The following is a 24,117-nucleotide window of genomic DNA, read 5'->3' on the forward strand; positions in this document are numbered from 1 at the left end:
GTCAATTTCTACTTTTTGTGGAATCCAGGTTCCAGGGAGAAAAATTTCTTTCCCTTGATTCAGAATCTCCATTTCCTATCTTGGGATTTATCTTTATAATAAAGATGATTGAGAATGAGAATGTTTGCTTTTAAAGGAATTTCCTTTCTTTTCTGCAGGAATAGAACCTCTCCTTTTGCCTCCAATAGAACAATTTCATCAGGTCCTTATGGGCAAACATTGATATATTTTCCAAAGTCTGGATAGTTCACAATTAATAACACATGTAGCATGTTCTCATGGCATAGTCAAGGCTGAACCTCATCAGCCAAACATGGTCTAGTACATTTTTCTTTTTCTAGTTTCCAGTTCTTCTAGTAAGTGATGAAAAACAAGTATGAATACCTTTATGTGGTCTCGTGGATCTCAGTTTCTGATACAGTGCAAGCCACAGCTTAAACAAGCGTATACACATCCCCGCAAAAACATCTACATCCCTATAGAGATAAGCATTTTTATCTATGTTCCTAGTTCCCCGTAATAATTTTGCAGTGGTAAAGCATATCTTTGCTAAAAACAATGATTTATACGCTCAACTAATATATTCAGCTTCTCAGTCTAAAATGTCTGCAGTCAGGGAAGAGCTTTCTTTATAATTTTTCCCAGGTAAGTGGGTGTTATTTTAAATTTGTGCAACTGGAGAGCCCTATTAAGTAGGCTTCTTAACACAAAAGAGAAGAAATAGTCTAAAGGATTATTCATATCTTCCACCTTTGTAGATATACTAACTGCTTATCACCTTAAAAATGTGTTTTTCTAGCTTCAACTAAATCCAGATTAAAAAAAATTATAGGCATTTCTGTTAATGTTTTATCAAGTCACATTTCTTGAACTTTTCTTATAAATTCTTGGTTTGTGAGACTTTGGTAGTGGTCCAGTGGTGAAGAATCTGCCCTGCTGTGCTGGAGATGTGGGTTCGATCCCTGGTCAAGGAACTAAGATTCCACATGACTTGGGGCAATTAAGCCCATGCGCCACCAACTACTGAAACCTGAGTGCCCTGCAGCTCATACTCTGCAACGAGAGAAGCTACCACAACTAGAGAGAAGCTCCTGCTCACCACAACTAGAGAAAGCTGAGTGCAGCAACAGAGACCCAGTGCAGTCAAAAATGAATGAATGAATGAGTAAATAAAGGCTTCCTTTAGAAAAAAAAATTATTGCTTTGCAAGTATACCTGTGAATATTTGAGGCTCCAGTTACAGTTCCCATCTGACAGCACTCTTAAGCTTCTCTAATTGCCCTTAAGAGAATATAATTGTCTCTCCCCAGTCAAGGAGACTGTCTCTCAACCTCTCTGACTTTGAATTTCCACACAATTAGCCCCCTTTTGATATGAGCTATAAACAGGGCTAGACCAAGCTAGTTGCCACCCCCTAAATAGCTTATAATTTGGTGTCCCTTCAAACTGATGTTCTTAGGTGTTTTTGCACCAGTTTGTATGCAACTATTAGAATACCAAAGCCATGCATGGGCTGGCAGACTCATGGTCTTCCCTACAGAGCTTCAAGCACTTTTGAGGTCTTAAATAAAAGAAAGTACTTGTTTGGGGATGGCGTAAAGTAATAGAGGCTCTCACTAAGCATGATTTGCACTGTACCATGTTATTAAAGTGGTTTTTAAAGCTTACAGCACTATATTTAAAAATACCTGTACCAACCAACCTCTGTTAAGTAATGCTCCAATAATAAAATAACACCCCAGATCTCAGTGGCTTAACAAAATAGCCAAGGATTACTTCCTGCTTATGTTACTTGTCAGCAACCAGGGGTCGGCAGAGGCACTTTTCTGCATATCTTATCCTGGAATCCAGCAATCCAGTGCACTGGAAAGATAAGCTTTGAATAAGATGGATTTTTGTTCATATCTCCTATACCATTTACTACCTGTGTGGTTTTGCATAACTCCCTTAATTACTTAAGCCTCTGTTTCTTCATATATAAAATAGGGGGATAATAGTATTTGGGGGGTTGTGAAGATTAAATGAAACAAAGTGGGAATCGACTAGTAGCAGAGTGCTCTGCCCACAGAGGTGTTCAATAATAACAACTTATTCAGGCTCTAAACACCTATGTGCTTCGATTTCCTGGTTCAGGTGTTTGTCCACTTCATTCCTCTTTGAGAGAGGAAAGAAATGAAACTCAGGTAAGTCTGTTTTGTGATTAACTTGATATTTTGGACAGATAGCTTAGTAGAAGATTGGAAGTCTTGCCTAAATTAGATTTTTGTTTTTGAGAGAGGAGATGTGGTCTATGCCGAAAAGAAGTTGAGAAATCCTCCCCATGGATCATATAGAGAAACAGAAGTGCCCCCTGGCCTTGCAGGATGCAGCCTCTATTGTTGCTGTTCAGTCACAAAGTCACGTCTGACTCTGTGACCCCAAGGACTCCTGCACGCCAGGCTCCTCTGTCCTTCACTGTCTCTCGGAGTTTGCTCAAATTCGTGTTCACTGAGGCAGTGATGCCATCCAACTATCTCTTCCTCTGTTGCCCCCTTCTCCTCCTGCCCTCAGTCTTTCCCAGCATCAGGAGCTTTTCCAGTGAGTCAGTTCTTCACATCAGGTGGCCAAAGTACTGGAGCTTCAGCTTCAGCATCAGTCCTTCCAATGAATGTTCAGGACTGATTTCCTTTAGGATGGACTGGGACTTCTCAAGAGTCTTCTCCAGCACCACAGTTCAAAAGCATGAATTTTTCAGCATTCAGCCTTCTTTATGGCCCAACTCTAACATCCATACATAACTACTGGGAAAATCGTAGCTTTGACTAGACAGACCTTTGTTGTCAAAGTGATGTCTCTGCTTTTTAATATGCTGAGTTTGTCATAGCTTTTCTTTCGAGGATTAAGTGTTTTAACTTGTGGCTGCAGTCACCATCCACAGTGATTTTGGAGCCCAAGAAAATAAAATCTGTCACAGTTACTGCTTTTTCTCCCATCTATTTGCCATGAAGTGATGGGACCGGATGCCATGATCTTCATTTTCTGAGTGTTGTGTTTTAAGCCAGCTTTTTCACTCTTCTTTCACCCTCTTCAAGAGGCTCTTTAGTTCTTCTTTGCTTTCAGCCATTAGGGTGGTGTCATTTGTATATCTGAGATTACTGTTATTTCTCTCAGCAATCTTGATTCCAGCTTGTGATTCATCCAGCCCAGCACTTCACATGATGTACTCTGCATGTAAGTTATATAAGCAGGGTGACAATATACAACCTTGACACACCCCTTTCCCAATTTTGAACCAGTCAGTTGTTCCTTGTCTAGTTCTGTCAATTCTTGACTTGCATACAGGTTTCTCAGGAGAGACATCAGGTGGTCGGGTATTCCCATCACTTAAGAATTTTTCAGGTTGTTGTGATCCACACAGTCAAAGACTTCAGCATAGTCAGTGGAGCATAAGTAGATGTTTGTCTGGAATTCCCTTGCTTCTTCTGTAATCCAACAGATGCTGGCAATTTGATCTCTGGTTGCTCTGCCTTTTCTAAATCCAGCTTGTACCTCTGGAAGTTCTTGGTTCATGTACTGTTGAAGCCTAGCTTGAGGGATTTTGAGTGCTACCTTGCTAGCATGTGAAATGAGTGCAACTGTACAGTACAGTAGTTTGAACTTTTTTGGCAAATGTAGCTGGAGGAAATGTAGTGTAATTCTTTTGTCTTTCTATGGTTCTGAAGAGTGTCTCCCTTGTGGAAAAGCTGACTGGATGATTAAAAACCTCCTGATCAATGTAATGCTTTTCTTTGTTGCTTGGGGCTTATCTATGTCTGTTTGGTTTTGTTTTTTAACCAACTAGTTAGAAAAACATCTCAGGTTCTCCCTTGCTAGTCTGGTGTGCTGAGCAGGAGCCTGTTCTTGGAAAAGTACGGACTTTGGATTTAAACAGATCTGAATTTGAATTGTGGCACCTCCACTTACCAACATCTAAGTTAATCTTTTATTCATTGATTCATCTATTTGTGTATTCATTCTGATTCAGAACATTTCTGGAATACTCTGACAATGATGAGGGTACAAACATAAAGGAATGTGATTCCTTCCCAGATAACTTGCCCTTGATCTACCACAGTAGCCTACAAACTTTCCTGACCACTTATACCATCAGTAAAACATTCTTGAGCAGAAAACTTTCATATGTGTACATTTTAATATATTGTGTATGTGACTTCATTATTATGCACATAAAAAGATATTTGATTTTTAAATGTTTTATATCACATACCACCTGGGTGCATACACCCGGTTTTAGGAGCTGCTGGCCTAGTGGTAAACTTATTTAAACTTCACTTTTCTCATCATTAACACTGTGATGATGAAATCTGTTTCATGGTATTTTTGCTCATTCATTCACTTAATGAATTTCACTGAACATTCTCCAGTGCTAGATTCTGTCTGAGGAACTGGAGTGTTAAATGTCAGCTGTGTTTTTTTACTGTCTAAGGGGAAACTTCCATTGGGTGGGGGATACTATTATACTTACTTATGTTTTAATTGATATTCAATATAGTTGGCCTTCTGTGTCTGCAGGTTCCGTACCTGTGCGTTGAATCAACAGCAGATTGAAGATATTTGAAAAAAAATTCTCAAAAAGTTTCAAAAAGCAAAACTTGAATTTGCTATGTGTTAGCAACTATTTACATAACATTTACATTGTGTTAGGTATTATAAACAATGGGATAAAATTACTTTAAGGCCAGATAAGAAAAACTAAACATAAAATTCTCTCTCTGCCGGTTTGATCCACTGCCTTGCTCCCCTTTAGCATGCCTTGTGAGTCTTCGTTATACATTAACTAGATCCCCTTAGAAGACATGGGAATGCCTACTCAGCCAAAAAAAACAATTTCCTTCTGGCACCAGCAAGGTAACTCCTTAGAAGATAACTCTTTTCTCAGTTATTAATTTTAATTATTATAATAATTCTCAATTATTAATCTAATCATATGTTGTATAAAGGTAAGATCCGTTATTTTTACTTATTCTATGATTAATATTCCATTAATACCTACGTTTAAAGATTAAGTCCTCAAACATGTAGCATATAAGTAGTTTATCAAATTTTATTAAACATTTGAAACACACTTTAAAAATTTTTTTCATAATGGTATATATTTAATGGTGTTTATGGTTATTATAATTTTTTAAATTAATTAATTTATTTTAATTGGAGGCTAATTACTTTACAATATTGTAGTGGCTTTTGCCATACATTGACATGAATGAGCCGTGGGTGTACATGTGTCCCCCATCCTGAACCCCCCTCCCACCTCCCTCCCCATGAAGTATACTTTTAATAGGGTCACATAAGGTCATGACTGTGGTGACTTAGCACACACACACATTTAATATATCTGATTCTCTCAAGCTTTTCAAATTCTTACCATCATTCTACATTAGTCAGAGTTCAATGCAGGAGTGTTTTAAGCAGAAAGGGATTAAATACAGGAGACTAGGTACTTAACAAAATTGTTGGAAGAAATGAAGGAGTGGGTTCAAGGTGTACCTATAGGTGTGACACCCAGAACATTGCACAACTGATCTCTCAAGAATGTTGCTATCAGGAAAGTGGAGATCTGGAGGCCAGAACCTGAGCTAGTCAGCCAAAAAAAAAAAAAAAATCTCAGCACACTGCCTAAAACACAGTTCAGAGATCACAGAACTTCAGTAGCCATCGCCACGATCGCCTGGTCACTGAACTGTGCTCTCTGGCTGCCACTGCTGCGGTTGCTTCTCAACACCCAGGAAGCTGGGGACTGGACACTGGCAACTCCAGATTTTACCAGCACTGCACACTGCACGGGATTAGGAAGCTGGACCTTGCCACACTATCTTCTGACTTATTTGATCACTGTTGCTCATGTGTGTAATGTATTTCCTCTAAGTGAATGGAAACCTTGGTGAGGAAAGGTGCCATGCTTTCTTTTTATTTTTCGGCCTGTAGCACAGTCACACAGAATTTGTTCAGTAAATACACACTGATATTTGACTATTCAGTAAACTGGTATGTCACGCTGTCATTTGATGCATTGGCTTTGATTAATTATTCTAATCTCCCATCTCCTTCAGCCCAGTGTGCCAACCGTGAGCGACTGAGCCTGCACAGTAAGTACTGTTGAAGAACTGGGTCACTTCCATTGGCAATTGGTCAGAGACATCCATTGTAGACACTTATTATGTGGTTATAAAACATTTGCTGATAATAGATGTTTAGTAGTGTCTGTCCACAAAGAAAGGTTTTATAGCTCGTTATACTAGGGCACCAGTATATCTAACTTCATTTATACCCAAAGCCCTAACTGCACAAATGTGTTGGGAATGGAACCCATATATATATAACACTCATGGCCATCTTGAAAATCTATAGAAAGAAAAATTTCCTGATGTAACACTACTCTCCAATCTAATAATTAAAAAATTTTTATTTAGAAAATTAACCAAATTCTCTTCCATTTGCAGATTAAAATCACAAGAATCAAAACTTTTCAAACAAACAATGATCCTAGGAGACTTCTGATTTTAAGATGGCAGAGTATAGAGACTGCTGTCCCATTCTCATCTGAAAAAATACAAGAAATGCAAACTCAGTCTTTGATGAAACTAGAAGACATCTGAGGCCTTAAATCATACAGGAAAGTAGAAAGTCAAAGTAGAAAGTGATGGGTGACTTGGCAGACTGGGATAGTCAGAGAAGGGCAAAAACTGAGCACCCTAAACAATAAGTTGAATTCTCTCACAAAACCCATGAATGGCTTAGAAACAGGGGTTCCAGGTACCTGGGTGGGTGAGGCTAACACAGGAGATAGAATCTCTGGAAAAGTTCAATTTGACCAGTAGCAAAGGAGTTGTACCCAGCTCTCCCAACAGTGAAGTCCTGCCTGTAAATGGTGTTTTCAACTAACTTTTTGGTGCCTTCTCATATGCATGAATGGCCAGCCAACGGCTGCCAGACATGTTTTCTTTTTAATTTATTTATTTCTAATTGAAGGATACTTACAATATTATGTTGGTTTCTGCCATACATCAACGTGGATAAGCCGTAGGTATACATATATCCACTACCTCTGGAGCCTCTCTCACTGCCCGACATTTAAGGAAAACGTCTAACGAGAGAGAGACTGAGCAAATAAATAGGGAAAAAGGAGATCGGGCATGTGCATGTGGTATATCTATAACATAATCATGGAAAAAGAGGAGCACTCTTGAAAATTCAAAATATGACAGTAAAAATTAAAGAAAAAACTATACATAAGAGTTAAAAGATAAAATCAAGGAGACCTCACAGAAATTAGAATGGAAAAACAAGTAGATAACAATAAGGAGAGAAAGGATAAGAAAATTAGAGGATTGATTCAAGAAATTTAAAAACTGACAATGAGTATTCTAAAAAAGCAAAATGGTAAGGAGAAGATTATCAGAGTTCTATTTCCCAGAATGAAAGGATATGAATCTTCAAATGGATAGAGACCATAAACCCAGCAGTATGAATAAAAAGAAGACTCTTACCAAATTACATCATTGTAAAAATTTAGAATTTGTTGTAAGAGCTTCTAAAGAAAACAAACAGATTACATACAAAACTCCTCCCTTTCTCCTCCCTGTCCTCTTCACCCTTGCCCCAGCATCAGAGAATCTTAAAATTTCTTAGTAACTGCACTGGAGCCAAAATAGCAATGATAACAGCAATGGGGGAACTCCCTTGACATTTTCTCAGTGAAAATTTATATTAAGTGTTCAGTTCTATACTGAGCCAAACTCTGAATCATGAAAGAAGCCAAAATTTTTAGTGAAATTTGGGAAGGTGCTGGGGGACTAGAAGAAAGAAGTAAACCAAAAAAAAAAAAAAAAAAAAAAAAGAGGAAGACACTGGATGCAGAGGAACAAGTTTATATAGAGATAAAGGAAATTCCCAGCATGATGTCAAAGAATAGACCTAAGAGGATAATCCTGCAGGTTCTTTAGAAGACAGCTAGTCTAGATTGGAGCTGGAGAGTGAGAAAGTATAGGTATGGTGCCTCTAGCAAGGAAAAAAGTAACAAATACATCATTGAAAAAATTGACCATGTAGAGCTTGTACGGAAACATTCCCAGGGATTCTCTGGTGGTCCAATGGTTAGGACTCCACGCTTTCATGCTGAAGGCCCTGTTCCTTCCCTGGGCAAGGAACAAAGATCCCACAAGTGTCATGGCATGGCCAAAAAGAAAAAAACATTTCTATTTTGGGGAGTATCAAGACTTAACTCTTAAGTTCAAAGAAGTTTAAGTGTGTGAAAAATGGTATATCCATACAATGAAACATTACTCAACAATGAAAAGAAATGAGCCAAAAAAGACATGGATGGATTTGCAAAATGTTTTTTTATTTTATATTGAAATGGCAACCCACTCCAGTACTCTTGCCTGGAAAATTCCGTGGATGGAGGAGCCTGGTGGGCTACAGTCCACAGGGTCACAAAGAGTCAGACACACTAAGCAACTTCACTTTCTTTCTTTCTGAGGGGAGAGTGAAAAAGCTGGCATAACACTCATAGCTGATTAACAATGTTGTGATAATTTCAGGTGAACAACGAAGGAACTCATCCATGCATATGCATGTATGCATTCTTCCCCAAACTCCCCTGTCACATAACATTGAGCAGAGTTCCATACGCTATCCAGTAGGTCCTTGTTGATTATCCATTTTATTTATTTATTTATTGACTGTCCATTTTAAATAGTGTGAACATATTGATCCCAAACTCCCTAACTATCCCTTCTCCCCTTCCTTCCCCTCAGCAACCATAAGTTTATTCTCTAAGTCTGTGATTCTCTTTCTGTTTTGTAAGTTCAACTGTATCATTTCTTTATAGATTCCACATATAAGGGATGTCATATGACATTTCTCCTTCTTCGTCTGACTTACTTCACTCAGTATGACTCTCTAGGTCCATCCATGTTCCTGCAAATAGTGTTATTTCATTCTTTTTAATGGTTGAGTAATATTCCATTGTGTATATGTATCACATCTTCTTTATCCATTACATGGATGAATCTTAATGTTTTATCTCTGTCTTTAATTTTTGTCATTTTGATTATTGTGTATCTCGGTGTGTTCCTCCTTGCGTTTATCCTGCCTGGGACTCTGTGCTTCCTGGACATGTTTGACTATTTCCTGTCCCGTGTTAGGGAAGTTTTCAGCTATTATCTCTTCAAATATTTTCTCAGGTCCTTTCTGTCTCTCTTTCCTTCAGGGGGCCCCTATAATGTGAATGTTTGTGCATTTAATGTTGTCCCAGAGGTTTCTTAGGCTGTCTTCATTTCTTTTCACTCTTTTTTCTATATTCTGTTCTGCTGCAGTGATTTCCACCGTTCTGTCTTCCGGGTCATTTATCCTTTCTTCTGACTCAGTTGTTCTGCTATGGATTCCTTCTAGTGTATTATTCATCTGTTTGTTCTTTAGTTATTCTATGTCTTTGGTAAACATTTCTTGCATCTTCTCAATCTTTGCCTCCATTCTTTTTCCTAGATCCTGAATCATCTTCACTATCATTATCCTGAATACTTTTTCTGGAAGGTTGCCTGTCTCCACTTCTTTTAGTTGTTTTCTGGGGTTTTATCTTGTCCTGTCATCTGGGACATAACTTTCTGCTTTTTCATGCTGATTAACTTTCTGTGATGTGGTTTTTGTTTTAGTCCCTGTGGGACTGTGGTTCTTTTTGCTTCTTCTGTGTGCCCTCTAATGGAGGAGGCTAAGAGGCTTGTGTAAGCTTCCTAATGGGAGAGACTGGTGGTGGGAAAAACTAGGTCTTGCTCTGGTGGGCAGGGCTTTGCTCACTAAAGCTTTAATCCAATTTTCTGCTGATGGGTGGGCTTGCACTCCCTCCCTGGTGGTTTTTTGGCCTGAGGCAGTCCAGCCCTGGGGTCTATGGTCAGGTTAATGACAAACTCCAAGAGGGTTTATCCCAAGGGGGACCTTCGCAGACAGCTGCTGCCAGTGCCCCCAACCCTGTGGTGAGCCCCTGCTGACCCAGGCTCCCACAGGAAACCATCTGACACTAGCAGGTAGTTTCGGTTCAGTCTCCTGTGGAGTCACCGCTCCTTTCCTCTGAGTCTTGGTGCGTGCAGCGTTTTGTTTGTGCCCTCCAAGACCGGAGTCCCTGTTTCCCCCTGTCCTGTGGAAGTCTTGTAACCAAATCCCACTGGCTTTCGAGGTCATATTCTCTGGGGAGTCCCAGACCCTTTGTTGGGTGCCCAGGCTCCAAAGCCTGATGTGTGATTCGGAACCTTCGCAACAGTGGGAGAACTTCTTTGATATTATTGTTCTCCAGTTTGTGGGTCACCTACCGACTGGTATCTGATTTGATTTGATTGTGATTGCACCCCTCCTATTGTCTCACTGCAGCTTCTTCTTTGTGGGATATCTTTTTTTGGTAGGTTCCAGCATCCTCCTGTCAGTGGCTGTTCAACAGCTAGTTGGGATTTTGGTCCTCTCACAAGAGGAGATGAACGCATGTCTTTCTACTCTGCTATCTGAAACTGGAAGACATGGATGAATCTTAAATGCATGTGGCTAAGTGAAAGAAGCCAGTCTGAAAAAACTACATACTGTATGTATTCCAATTATATGACATTCTGGTGGCTCAGAGGGTAAAGCGTCTGCCTGCAATGTGGGAGACCTGGGTTCAATCCCTGGGTCGGGAAGATCCCCTGGAGAAGGAAATGGCAACCCACTCCAGTATTCTTGCCTGGAGAACCCCACAGATGGAGGAGCCTGGTAGGCTACAGTCCACGGGGTTGCAAAGAGTTGGATATGACTGAGCGACTTCACTTTTCCCTTTCTAGGACAGACAAAATTGTAGAGATGGTTAACAGTTAGTGGTTGTCAGGGGCTCGGGAGGAGGGGAGTAGAACAGATGAAGTATGTGGGACTTTTTTGAAAGTGGTGAAACTTCTGTTTATATGCTATGAGTATGAGACCTGAAACCCATAAAACCACCAAGAGTGTAAAGTTTAATGCATAATGGTTTTTTCAAAATTTTATTGAAGTAGAGTTAATTTATAATATTGTGTTAATTTCTACTATATAGCAAAGTGATTCATTTATACATTTTGTATTGGGGTATATATACATATTCTTTTTCATATTCATTCCATTATGGTTTATCACAGGATATTGAATATAGTTCCCTATGTTCCAGTAGAACCTTATTGTTTATCCTATATATAATAGTTTTCATCTATTAATCCCAAACTCCCAATCCTTCCATTCCCAATCCCACTCCCCTTAGCAACCTCAAATCTATTCTTTATATCTGTGAATCTGTTTCTGTTTTGTGCATACATGCTAAGTCGCTTCAGTTGTGTCTGCCTCTTTGCAACCCTATGGACTGAAGCCTGCCAGGCTCCTCTGTCCATGGGGTTTTCTAGGAAAGAATACTGGAGTGATTTATCATGCCTTTCAGGGAATCTTTCTGACCCAGGGATCAAACCTGTATCTCCTTTGTCTCCTACATTGGCACGCAGATTCTTTACCACTAGCGCCGCCTGGGAAGCCCTGTTTCTGTTTTGTAGATATGTTCAATTGTGTCTTATTTTAGATTCCACATATAAATGATATCATATGGTATTTGTCTTTTTCTGACTTACTTTGCTTGGTATGATAATCTCTATATCCTTTCATGTTGCTGTAAATGGCATTATTTCCTTCTTTTATGGCAAAGTAATATTCCATCATATCAATCAGTCAGTCAATTCAGTCAGTCAGTCCTCTCTGACTCTTTATGACCCCATGGATAGCAGCACACCAGGCTTCCTTGTCCATCACCAACTCCCAAAGCTTGCTCAAACACATGTCCATCGAGTCGGTGATGCCATCCAACCATCTCATCCTCTGTCATCCCCTTCACCTCCCACCTTCAATCTTTCCCAGCATCAGAATCTTTCCCAATGAGCCAATTCTTCACATCAGGTGGCCACAGTATGGAGCATCAGCTTCAGCATCAGTCCTTCCAATGAATATTCAGGACTGATTTCCTTTAGGATTGACTGGTTGGATCTCCTTGCAGTCCAAGGGACTCTCTCAAGAGTCTTCTCCAACACCACAGTTCAAAAGAATCGATTCTTCAGTGCTCAGCTTTCTTTATAGTCCAACTCTCACATCTGTACATGACTACTGGAAAAACCACAGCTTTGACTAGACTGACCTTTGTCGGCAAAGTGATTTCTCTGCTTTTTAATATGCTGTCTAGGTTGGTCATAGTTTTTTTTCCATAGGAGCAAGAGTCCTTTAATTTCATGGCTGCAGTCACCATCTGCAGTGATTTTGGAGTCCCAAGAAAATAAAATCTGTCACTGTTTCCTTTGTTTCCCCATCTATTTGCCATGAAGTGATGGGACCAGATGCCATGATCTTAGTTTTGTGACTGTTGAGTTTTAAGCCAACTTTTTCACTCTCCTTTTTCACTTTCATCAAGAGGCTCTTTAATTCTTCACTTTCTGCCATAACGGTGGTGTTATCTGCATATCTAAGGTTATTGATACTTCTCCCGGCAATCTTGATTCCAGCTTGTGCTTCATCCAGCCTGGCATTTCATATGATGTATTCTGCATAAAAGTTGAATAAGCAGGGTGACAATATAACAGCCTTGACATACTCCTTTCCCTGTTTGGAACCAGTCTGTTGTTCCACGTCTGGTTCTAATTGTTGCTTCCTGACCTGCATACAGATTTCTCAAGAGGAAGGTAAGGTGGTCTGGTATTCCCATCTCTTGAAGAATTTTCCATAGTTTGTTGTGATCCACGCAATCAAAGGCTTTGGCATAGTCAATAAAGCAGAAGTAAATGTTTTTCTGGAACTCTCTTGCTTTTTCTATGATCCAACGGCTGTTGGAAATTTGATCTCCAAATCTGATTCCCATATATACAGATTTGGAGATCAAATTTATATATATATGTATATATATACACACACACACCACATCTTTACCCATTCATCTGTTGATGGACATTTAGGTTGTTTCCATATCTTGACTATTATAAATAGTGCTAATTCATACAAGTTTTTAATTATCATTCAGGAGATTTGGGGAACCCAGCATGAAATACAAAGTGTGATGAAATAATCTAAATATGCTACAAATAAATAAAGCAACCTCTCTGAAGCAGGTAGGGGAATACAGGAAATGAGTGGAGTTTATGAAACTAAAGATAAAAATGATTGTACATAATCCCTGTACACTAGTTGATAAAAAATAAGCTGCTTCTCATTTTAACAATTCTAAAATCTCTACACGTGTACACTGGAATTGAAAAACTGAGTAAATGGGTGGCTGATGGTGGGAGCTAAATTCTTATTGCTGGAATCATTTTGTGCAATACAGATATAATCATTTATTAATTAAATGTCTTTGTAGCTCATCCAAAATTGCCACACACCAGCAGAATACTCAGAGAAGCAAATAATTATCTTTATGCCCTTGGATTAGACAATGGTTTCTTAGATGATGACACTACGAGCACAAGTGACGGGGAAAAAATAGATAAATAGTAAATTAGTTTCATTTCATCAAAAGTAAAAATATCTTGTGCTTCCAAGGAAAACATAAGAAGGTAAAAAAAAAAAAAAAACCACACACAATATGGGACGAAATGTTTTTAAATCTCTGATAAAAGACCTCATATCTACAATATGTAAAAAAAAATTCTTATAAATCAACAATAAAATGACAATCTAATTTAAAAAATGGACAAAGGATCTGAATAGACATTTCTCCAAAGAAGATATACAAATTTCAATAAGGACCTGAAAAGATGCTCAACATTATTAGCATCAAGGAAATGCAAATGAAAACTGTAAGATATTACTTCACATCTACTATTGTTATTCAGTTGCCAAGTCTTGTCCAACTCTGTGACCCCATGAACTACAGCACGCCACGCTTCCCTGTCCTTCATTAGTTCCTAGAGTTTGCTCAAGCTCATGTCCCTTGAGTTGGTGATGCCATCCAACCATCTCATCCTCTGTCTCCCCCTTCTCCTCTTGCCTTCTGTCTTTCCCAGCATCAAGGTCTTTTTCAGTCAGTCAGCTCTCCACATCAGGTGGCCAAAGCATTGGAGCTTCAGCTTTAGCACCAGTCCTTCCGATGAATATTCAGGGTTGATGTCCTTTTAGGATTGACTGGTTTGAACTCCTTGCAGTCCATGGGACTCTCTAAAGTCTTCTCCAACACCACAGTTTGAAAGCAGCCTTTCTTCAGGACTCACCCTACTTTATGGTCCAACTCTCACATCCATACATGACTACTGGAAAAACAATAGCTTTGACTATATGGACCTTCATTGGCAAAGTGATGTCTATTTTTATACACTCTGTATAGGTTTGTCATAGCTATTCTTCAAAGGAGCAAGCACATTTTAATTTCGTGGCTTTAGTCACCATCCGCATTGACTTTAGAGCCCAAGAAAATGAAATCTGACACTGTTTGCAGATTTTCCCATCATTCTGCCATGAAGTGATAGGACCAGATGCCATGATCTTCATTTTTTGAATGTTGAGTTTTAAGCCAGTTTTTTCACTCTTCTCTTTTACCTTCATCAAGAGGCTCTTAATTTCTCTTCAGTTTCTGCCATTAAAGTGGTATCATCTGCATATTTGAGGTTGTTGATATTTCTCCTGGAAATCTTGATCCCAACTTGTGCTTCATCCAGCCCAGCATTTCTCATGATGTACTCTTCATATAAGTTAAGTAAGCATGGTGACCGTATACATCCATGATGTACTCCTTTCCCAATTTTGAACCAGTCCATTGTTCCATGTCCAGTTCTAACTGTTGATTCTTGACCTGCATACAGGTTTCTCAGGAGACAGGTAAGGTGATCTGGCATTCCCATCTCTTTAAGACTGTTCCACGGTTTGTTGTAATCCACACAGTCAATGGCTTTAGCATAGTCAATGAAGCAGAAGTATATGTTTTTTGGAATTCCCTTGCTTTTTCTATGATCCAGTATGGGTTGGCAATTTGATATCTGGTTCCTCTGCCTTTTCTGAACCCAGCTTGTACCTCTGGAAATTCTCAGTTCATATACTGGTGAAGCCTAGCTTGGAGGATTTTGAGCATAATCTTGCTGGCATGTGAAATGAGTGCAATTGTATGGTAATTTGAACATTCTTTGGCCTTGCCTTTCTTTGGGATTGGAATGGAAACTGACCTTTTCCAGTCCTGGGGCCACTGCTGAGTTTTCCAAATTTGCTGGCATAAAGAGTTTAACAGCATCACCTACTAGGGTGGCTATAATAAAAAGTCAGCACATAACAAGTACTGGCAAGGATGTAGAGAAACTAGCACCCTCATATACTGCTGGTAGCAATGTAAAATGGTGCAACCGCTTTGGAAAACAGTCTGACAGTTCACCACATAGTTAAATATAGGTTACCATATGACTCAACACTTTGGGTCCCAAGTATATATTCTAGGACATAGGGAAATATATGTCCACACAAAAACTTGTATATGAATGTTTATAGCAGTATTATCTATAATATCCAAAACATATAGCAGCCCAAATGTCCATCAACTGATGAATAAATAAGCAAAATGTATATCCATACAATGGAATATTATCTGGCAATAAAGAGAAATGAAGTATTGAAATACTACAACATGGATGAACCTTGGCAATGTTAAAAAGTGAAATTGTTAGTCGCTCAGTCATGTACGACTCTTTGTGACCCCATGGACTGAGGCCCACCAGTCTCCTCTGTCCATGGAATTCTCCAGGCAAGAATACTGGAATAGGTAGCCATGCCCTTCTCCAGGGGATCTTGCTGACCCAGGTATCAAACCTGGGTCTCCCACATTGCATGCAGATTCGTCACTGTCTGAGCCACCAGGGAAACGTTCAGTTCAGCTCATTTGCTGAGTCATGTCTGACTCTTTGTGACCCCATGGATAGCAGCACGCCAGGCTTCCCTGTCCATCACCAACTCCCAGAGCTTAAGATTCATGTCCATCGAGTTGGTGATGCCATCCAGCCATCTCATCCTTTGTTGTTGCCTTCTCCTCCTGTCTTCAATCATTGTGCTAAGTAAAAAAAGCAAGTCACAGAAGACCACATAGTATAAAATTTTGCTCATATGAAGTGTCCAAGATAGACAAAGTGAATTAGTGGTTACCTAGGGTAAAGGTTGGGAGAAAATGGTGGTGGGGTATGTGACTCTCAATAGGTATGAAGTTTCTTCTGGAAGCTTTGAAAATGTTCTGAGATTAGATACCAGTGATGGTTGCCCAACTCTCAGAATATACTGAAAATCATTGAATTGTATATTTTTAATTGTACATTTAAATATTGAGTCATTCATCTTACTGGGCAAATTATATGAAATGTGAATTATATCTCATGAAAACTGAAAAATGCCATCTAGCATTTTTTGATCCATGGTAGAGACTGAAAGAACTATAAATACAGACACAGACACAGAAGAACTATACAAAAAAGATCTTCTTGACTCAGATAATCACAATGGTGTGATCACTCACCTAGAGCCAGACATCCTGGAATGTGAAGTCAAGTGGTCCCTAGGAAGCATCACTATGAACAAAGCTAGTGGAGGTGATGGAATTCCAGTTGAGCTATTTCAAATCCTGAAAGATGATGCTGTGAAAGTGCTGCACTCAATATGACAGCAAATTTGGAAAACTCAGCAGTGGCCACAGGACTGGAAAAGGTCAGTTTTCATTCCAATCCCTAAGCAAGGCAATGCCAAAGACTGCTCAAACTACCGCACAATTGCACTCATCTCACACACTAGTAAAGTAATGCTCAAAATTCTCCAAGCTAGTCTTCAACACTACGTGAGCCATAAACTTCCAGATGTTCAAGCTGGCTTTAGAAAAGGCAGAGGAACCAGAGATCAAATTGCCAACATCTGTTGGATCATCAAAAAGCAAGAGAGTCCCAGAAAAACATCTATTTCTGCTTTATTGATTATGCCAAAGCCTTTGACTGTGTAGATCACAATAAACTGTGGAAAGTTCTGAAAGAGATGGGAATACCAGACCACCTGACCTGCCTCTTGAGAAACCTGTATGCTGGTCAGGAAGCAACAGTTAGAACTGGACATGGAACAACAGACTGGTTCCAAATAGCAAAAGGAGTATGTCAAGGCTATATATTGTCACCCTGCTTATTTAACTTATATGCAGAGTACATCATGAGAAACGCTGGGCTGGAGGAAGCACAAGCTGGAATCAAGATTGCCGGGAGAAATATCAATAACCTCAGATATGCAGATGACACCACCATTATGGCAGAAAGTGAAGAAGAACTAAAGAACCACTTGATGAAAGTGAAAGAGGAGAGTGAAAAAGCTGGCTTAAAGCTCAACAGTCACAAAACTAAGATCATGGCATCTGGTCCCATCACTTCATGGCAAATAGATGGGGAAACAGTGGAAACAGTGGCGGACTTTATTTTTTTTTTGAGCTCCAAAATCACTGCAGATGGTGACTGCAGCCATGAAATTAAAAGACACTGAATCCTTGGAAGGAAAGCTACGACCAACCTAGATAGCATATTAAAAAGCAGAGACATTACTTTGCCAACAAAGGTCCATCTAGTCGAGGCTCTGGTTTTTTCAGTAGTCATATATGGATGTAAGAGTTGGACTATAAAGAAAGTTGAGCACCGAAGAATTGATGCTTTTGAACTGTGGTGTTGGAGAAGACTCTTGAGAGCCCTTTGGACTGCAAGGAGATCCAACTAGTCCATCCTAAAGGAGATCAGTCCTGAATGTTTATTGGAAGGACTGATGCTGAAGCTGAAACTCCATTACTTTGGCCACCTGATGCAAGGAGCTGACTCATTTGAAAAGACCTTAATGCTGGGAAAGATTGAGGGCAGGAGGACAACAGAGGATGAGATGGTTGAATGGCATCATCAACTCAATGGACATGAGTTAGGGTAAACTCCGGGAGTTGATGATGAACCAGGAGGCCTGGCATGCTGCAGTCCATGGGGTCACAAAGAGTCAGACACGACTGAGCGACTGAACTGAACTGAACTGAACTGAAGAGACTGAAAAGTTCATTTTCCCTTTCCTCCTCTCCACACTTTCCTACCTGAGACTTCCTAGATTTTTTTCACCTCTGACAGGATTTTTACCTACCACTATCTTAGCAATTAGGGCTTCTCCTGTGGTTCAGTGGTAAAGAATCTGCCCCCAGTGAATGAAGGAGATAAAGCAGTCACAGATTTGCTCCCTGGGTCAGAAAGATCCCTTGGAGGAGGGTATGGCAACCCACTTCAGTATTCTTGCTGGGAAAATCCCATGGACAGAGGAGCCAGGCAGGGTATAGTCCATAGTGTTGCAAAGAGTTGGACGTAACTGAGCACATATATCTTAGCAATCAAGATTTTCTCTTTTCACACAAATACCACATCCTTTGGATCGTCCCCTTCCCCTTCTGCTGCCTGCTGTCACCCTCAGAGTAACCTCCGAGGATAGGACAGCCTTAGATGACACTCATTTGAGTACTGAGGGGCCAGTGACTGGCTTGAAGCAGCTATGTGACCCAGGCTCTTCACTGGCTGTGTCTCGGGCGCCCTTCCTCTGTGGTCACTTCAGAGCTTCCACGACTCATGCCTACCTCTTCTGTCCCTCTCTTCTTTCTCTGGTCCAAGTCAAACCGTTTCTCCCCTCAGCTCCCTTAATCAATGACAGAATGCTCTTTCTCTCTGGACATCAAGTCTACCCTTCAGTAAACATTTACTTAAAATTAAAACAAAAACAAAGCCCACCAACAAGACCCAATAAATATTAGTTTCTTCACAATTCCCTAAAACTCTGATGGAGAAATATTCCCCTGAGTCTCCAATTTACCAAAACCTTCCTGAATTAGTCCTACTCTTGGTTTGACGTTACTTGTTGGACTCTCTTTGAGAAGAGTTCAAGGGTGAATGCAGTCCAGATTTTCTGAGGCTCCTCCAGTTCCTACATTTTACCTTTACCTACACAGAAGCCCTTTCTAATGGCTGCTCATAATAACTGTTCATGCTGCCTCATGTATGATACTTTTGATTTTTATATCATTGATGCTGAAAGGGTTGCTTTGGAACTCGTGTTGAAAGCAAGGAAATGAGAGCAAGGATTAGAACCTGGGCCTTTTTGTTCTTTCTCTGTTCCTTCTCATTATCCAACTGTACTCTCAAGAGCACTAAGCCAGGTGACCTTGAACCCTTGGTATGATGATGAATCTTACTGTAATGTGAACCAGTATTTTTGCCTGGAAAATTCCATGACCAGAGGAGACTGGCGGGCTACCGTCTGTGAGAATGCAGAGTCGGACACGACTGAGTGACTGGGCGCACATGAGCACAATATGAACCACGAGGGCCAAGGACAGAGCCTACGGCTTCACATGCATTATTTTATTTAATTCTTACGATGACCCTATTGTGACTTCCTCCTTTATAAATCGAGTTTTATTTTTGGTGGTGGGGGAGGGGTGTGAGCTCACCACTTGGCATGCAGGATCTTAGTTCTTAGACCAAGTATTGAACCAGAGGCCCCTACAGTGGAAGGGCAGAGCCTTAACTACTGGACCAACCAGGGAAGTCTTACTTCCTCTTTTATAGACAATAAACTGAGGCTACAAGAGATCAAGACTCTAGCCCAAAGTCAATTAGCTAGTAAAACAACTGTCTAATACTGGTACCCAGGGATGCCCAGTTCTTAAAGCAAATGTTGCGTTTCTGAGGACTGATGTCCATTCTGATGATCGTATGTCCATCTGAATGGGGTTCTCAAATGGGAGAGGTAGGAGGATAGACCCTGTGACCCTTGATACCCAGAGTGGGACCAGAACGGTCACCTAGAGCAGGTAAGTGGGTAATCGTAACATCTCTTGGCAAAGTTCTTGAAACATGAAAGCTTCCAGTTTCCCCTGAGTGATCAAATTGTAGTCTAGTTTGGGTTTTGAAAGCATCATTGCAACTAGCCCTTTGCCCTTCTCTCCTTCAGAATCCTGTTCCTATGGCCCCAAATGAACTCAGAGCCTTTTGTGTCCAGTTAAAGCTTGGAGGGATTCAGGGCAGGAGGAGAAGCGGACGACAGAGGATGAGATGGCTGGATGGCATCACCGACTCGATAGACATGAGTTTGAGTAAACTCCAGGAGTTGGTGATGGACTGGGAGGGAGGCCTGGCATGCTGCGATTCATGGGGTCGCAAGGAGTCAGACACGACTGAGTGACTGAACTGAACTGAACTGAAAGCTTGGGCAGCAGAAATTTAAAATACCTGAACCTTTTAAAAGGGCCTCCAGTCAAGTTGTTGCCATAAAAACACAAATACTGGAACCCAGAAAATACTAAGGGAAAAAAAAAGAGAAGACAAAATTTCTTTTTCTGGTACATTTGCTCGTAAAAGGAAAGCAAGCTCTTCGCTGCCCAGGAGAGAAAAATGTGTATAAAGAGCAACAGAAGAGATGTAGTGACTGTCATTGGATTTAGGTCACTTTGGATCTGGAAATTACCTAACAGGCAGAGGTTTGCTTAAAAGCAGGAAAATCACTAACTTTGAGCTAGAAGCAAACAAAAAAGTCAAAACCATTGTCTAATAATTTAAGACAGAAAAAATGAGGCTTAGAGAGTGAGGAGGTTTCCTGAAGGTCACCTGTCTGCAAAGAGGCAGTGGCAGATTCAGAGGCTGTGGCCAGGTCTCAATTCCAGTCCAATGTCCGCAGCTCTGCCCACCTGGCTGAGGCCCCAGGAAGCCTGTGAACCAATGAGGCAGGAAGTGCAAAGCAGCTTTGGGGGTAAACAGAGCAGGTTTGTTTGGAAGAAAGCTCCACCAAAGTTCGAGAACGTGGGTGATTTGAAACTCTCCTAGGACTTGGGCTACAGTCTGAAGGCAACGGGGAATCCAGGAGCACTTTGGAGGAAGGGAAAAGGTGAAAATGGGACTATGGATGTTAATGGTAGTGATGTGTGGGCTGTGTTTGAGGAGGGATATTTTAAGGCAGGGAGTTCAGTGAGGACACTATGGGGAAGATGTGTGCTATAAATCCTGGGGTTTTATGTTTTACTTCCTCGTGCTGCATCTATGTGTGTGTGTGTGTAAGAGAGAGAGGTCTCAGCCTGATGCTCAGCTGGAACTCAGACTTGGGACTCGACTGGGGAACAGGGTGGGCCTCCATCCAGAGGCATGACCTCTAAACTCCTTCATTATTTTCCAACACGTCCGTTTCCATCCTCCCTTGCCCACCTGTGGGCCTCCAGCTTAAATGAGTCTGCTTCGCCCCAGGCACAAAGAGGCCCATTGACGATACATTGTGAACAAGGAACCTAGTGGCACGGGCAATTCAACATGACCTCCCAGACAGCCCAGAGCAGAATTCCTCCCATCCACACAAATGGAACAGGTTCTCTGGCCCTGGCTCCTCCTGCACCAGATTCTGCTCATGGTTCCCCATTCCTCCTGTCCAGGGAGAGCCTCGGACACTCAGGACATCCTCAGAACAGGTTGGTGGTGTTCCACCAGCTGCAGACTTTGCTCAGGGTGACCTTGGGTATCGGTTCCCCCAGCTCCACCCTGTAGAGGGGGGTGGCTCCTGGCCAAACAGGTCCTTTAGTGAGAGTGGAGCCTGGTCTATCATTGCCTTCTCTCTCCCCAGTAGCCAGTCTGAGGGATAAGGGTCTCTTTACGAATGGCATCACTGTTCCTAGCTTTCTTAGGAGAGCAATTTAACCAATCAGTATATATTTTTTTTAAGTTGAAGTATAGTTTATATATAATGTTGTGTTAGTTAGACTGATCTCCTTTAGGATGGACTGGTTGGATCTCCTTGCAGTCCAAGGGACTCATAAGAGTCTTCTCCAACACCACAGTTCAAAAGCATCAATTCTTCAGCACTCAGCTTTCTTTATAGTCCAACTCTCACATCATATATGACTACTGGAAAAACCATAGCCTTGACTAGATGGACCTTTGTTGGCAAAATACTGTCTCTGCTTTTTAATATGCTGTCTAGGTTGGTCATAACTTTCCTTCCAAGATTCAGTGTCTTTTAATTTCATGGCTGCAATCACCATCTGCAGTGATTTTGGAGCCCAGAAAAATAAAGTCTGACACTGTTTCCACTGTTTCCCCATTTATTTGCCATGACATGATGGGATCAGATGCCATGATCTTAGTTTTGTGACTGTTGAGCTTTAAGCCAGCTTTTTCACTCTCCTCTTTCACTTTCATCAAGTGGTTCTTTAGTTCTTCTTCACTTTTTGCCATAACGGTGGTGTCATGTCCATATCTGAGGTTATTGATATTTCTCCCGGCAACCTTGATTCCAGCTTGTGCTTCCTCCAGCCCAGCGTTTCTCATGATGTACTCCGCATATAAGTTAAATAGGCAGGGTGACAATATACAGCCTTGACGTACTCCTTTTGCTATTTGGAACCAGTCTGTTGTTCCATGTCCAGTTCTAACTGTTGCTTCCTGAACTGTATACAGGTTTCTCAAGAGGCAGGTCAGGTCTTTTGGTATTCCCATCTCTTTCAGAATTTTCCACAGTTTATTGTGATCTACACAGTCAAAGGCTTTGGCATAGTCAATAAAGCAGAAATAGATGTTTTTCTGGGACTCTCTTGCTTTTTGATGATCCAGCAGATGTTGGCAATTTGATCTCTGGTTCCTCTGCCTTTTCTAAAACCAGTTTGAACATCTGGAAGTTTATGGCTCACGTAGTGTTGAAGCCTGGCTTGGAGAATTTTGAAAATTACTTTACATTACTTTACATTTGAGCATTAGCGTGTGAGATGAGTGCAATTATGTGGTAGTTTGAGCATTCTTTGGCATTACCTTTCTTTGGGATTGGAATGAAAACTGACCTTTTCCAGTCCTGTGGCCACTGCTGAGTTTTCCAAATTTGCTGACATATTGAGTGTAGCACTTTCACAGCATCATCTTTTAGGATTTGAAATAGCTCAACTGGAATTCCATCACCTCCACTAGCTTTGTTTGTAGTGATGCTTCCTAAGGCCCACCTGACTTCACATTCCAGGATATCTGGCTCTAGGTGAGTGTGAGTGGTCACACCTTCGTGATTATCTGGGTCATGAAGATCTTTTTTGTACAATTCTTCTGTGTATTCTTGCCACCTCTTCTTAATATCTTCTGCTTCTGTTAGGTCCATACCGTTTCTGTCCTTTATTGATCCCATCTTTGCATGAAATGTTCCCTTGGTATCTCTAATTTTCTTGAAGAGATCTCTAGTCTTTCCCATTCTATCGTGTTCCTCTATTGCATTGATCGCTGAAGAAGGCTTTCTTACCTCTCCTTGCTATACTTTGGAATTCTGAATTCAAATGGGTATATCTTTCCTTTTCTCCTTTGCTTTTCGCTTCTCTTCTTTTTATAGCTATTTGTAAGGCCTCCTCAGACAGCCATTTTGCTTTTTTGCGTTTCTTTTTCTTGGGGTTAGGAATTGTCACATTAAACAAGTTCAACTTATAGGAAGTAATTGTAAAGAACCTCAAGCTTTCTCTCTTGTTAAGCCTTTAAATTCATTGGGTGGGGCTGTTGCGTCTGCTCCACCTGGATAAAATTTCAGGCAGATTCTGTGATTTTCTTGATCTTTCTTAGCCTGTATTCATCCAAGCCTGAATATAGACTGGCTTCCCAGGAGGTGCAGTGGTAAAGAATCCACCTGCAGGAGACATAAGAGACGTGGGTGCGATCCCTGGGTCAGGAAGGGCCCCTGGAGTAGGAAAAAACTCAGTGATTAGAAAGTTCATATAATCATTAACATTCCAAATATGGTGTAAAATTAAGGCTTTTCCCATCTCCTTCAGCCTAGGTGAAACACTCACAGTCAACAACACCTCTGTCCCTCCTCTTCCATCGTTTTTTTTTTTCAGATGCTGGATATCTTTTTTTATTAGAGGTTTACTCGTCTGTCTTTTTAACTGTAGTTTTTGGTGCTTACTGTGTTGGAGCGGGAAACAGTAGAAAAGTTCCCAGTTGCTTGGTGCAGGCGTGAGAATCTGGCATTGTTTTCTGGACTTGGCAGGTGTTTAAAGCTGACTTGTGTGGGTGCTTTCTATCACCTCCTGTTTTAATCAGTTCA

The sequence above is a fragment of the Dama dama genome, chromosome 5 (genome assembly GCF_033118175.1).
Source record: "Dama dama isolate Ldn47 chromosome 5, ASM3311817v1, whole genome shotgun sequence".
Classification (NCBI taxonomy): domain Eukaryota; kingdom Metazoa; phylum Chordata; class Mammalia; order Artiodactyla; family Cervidae; genus Dama; species Dama dama.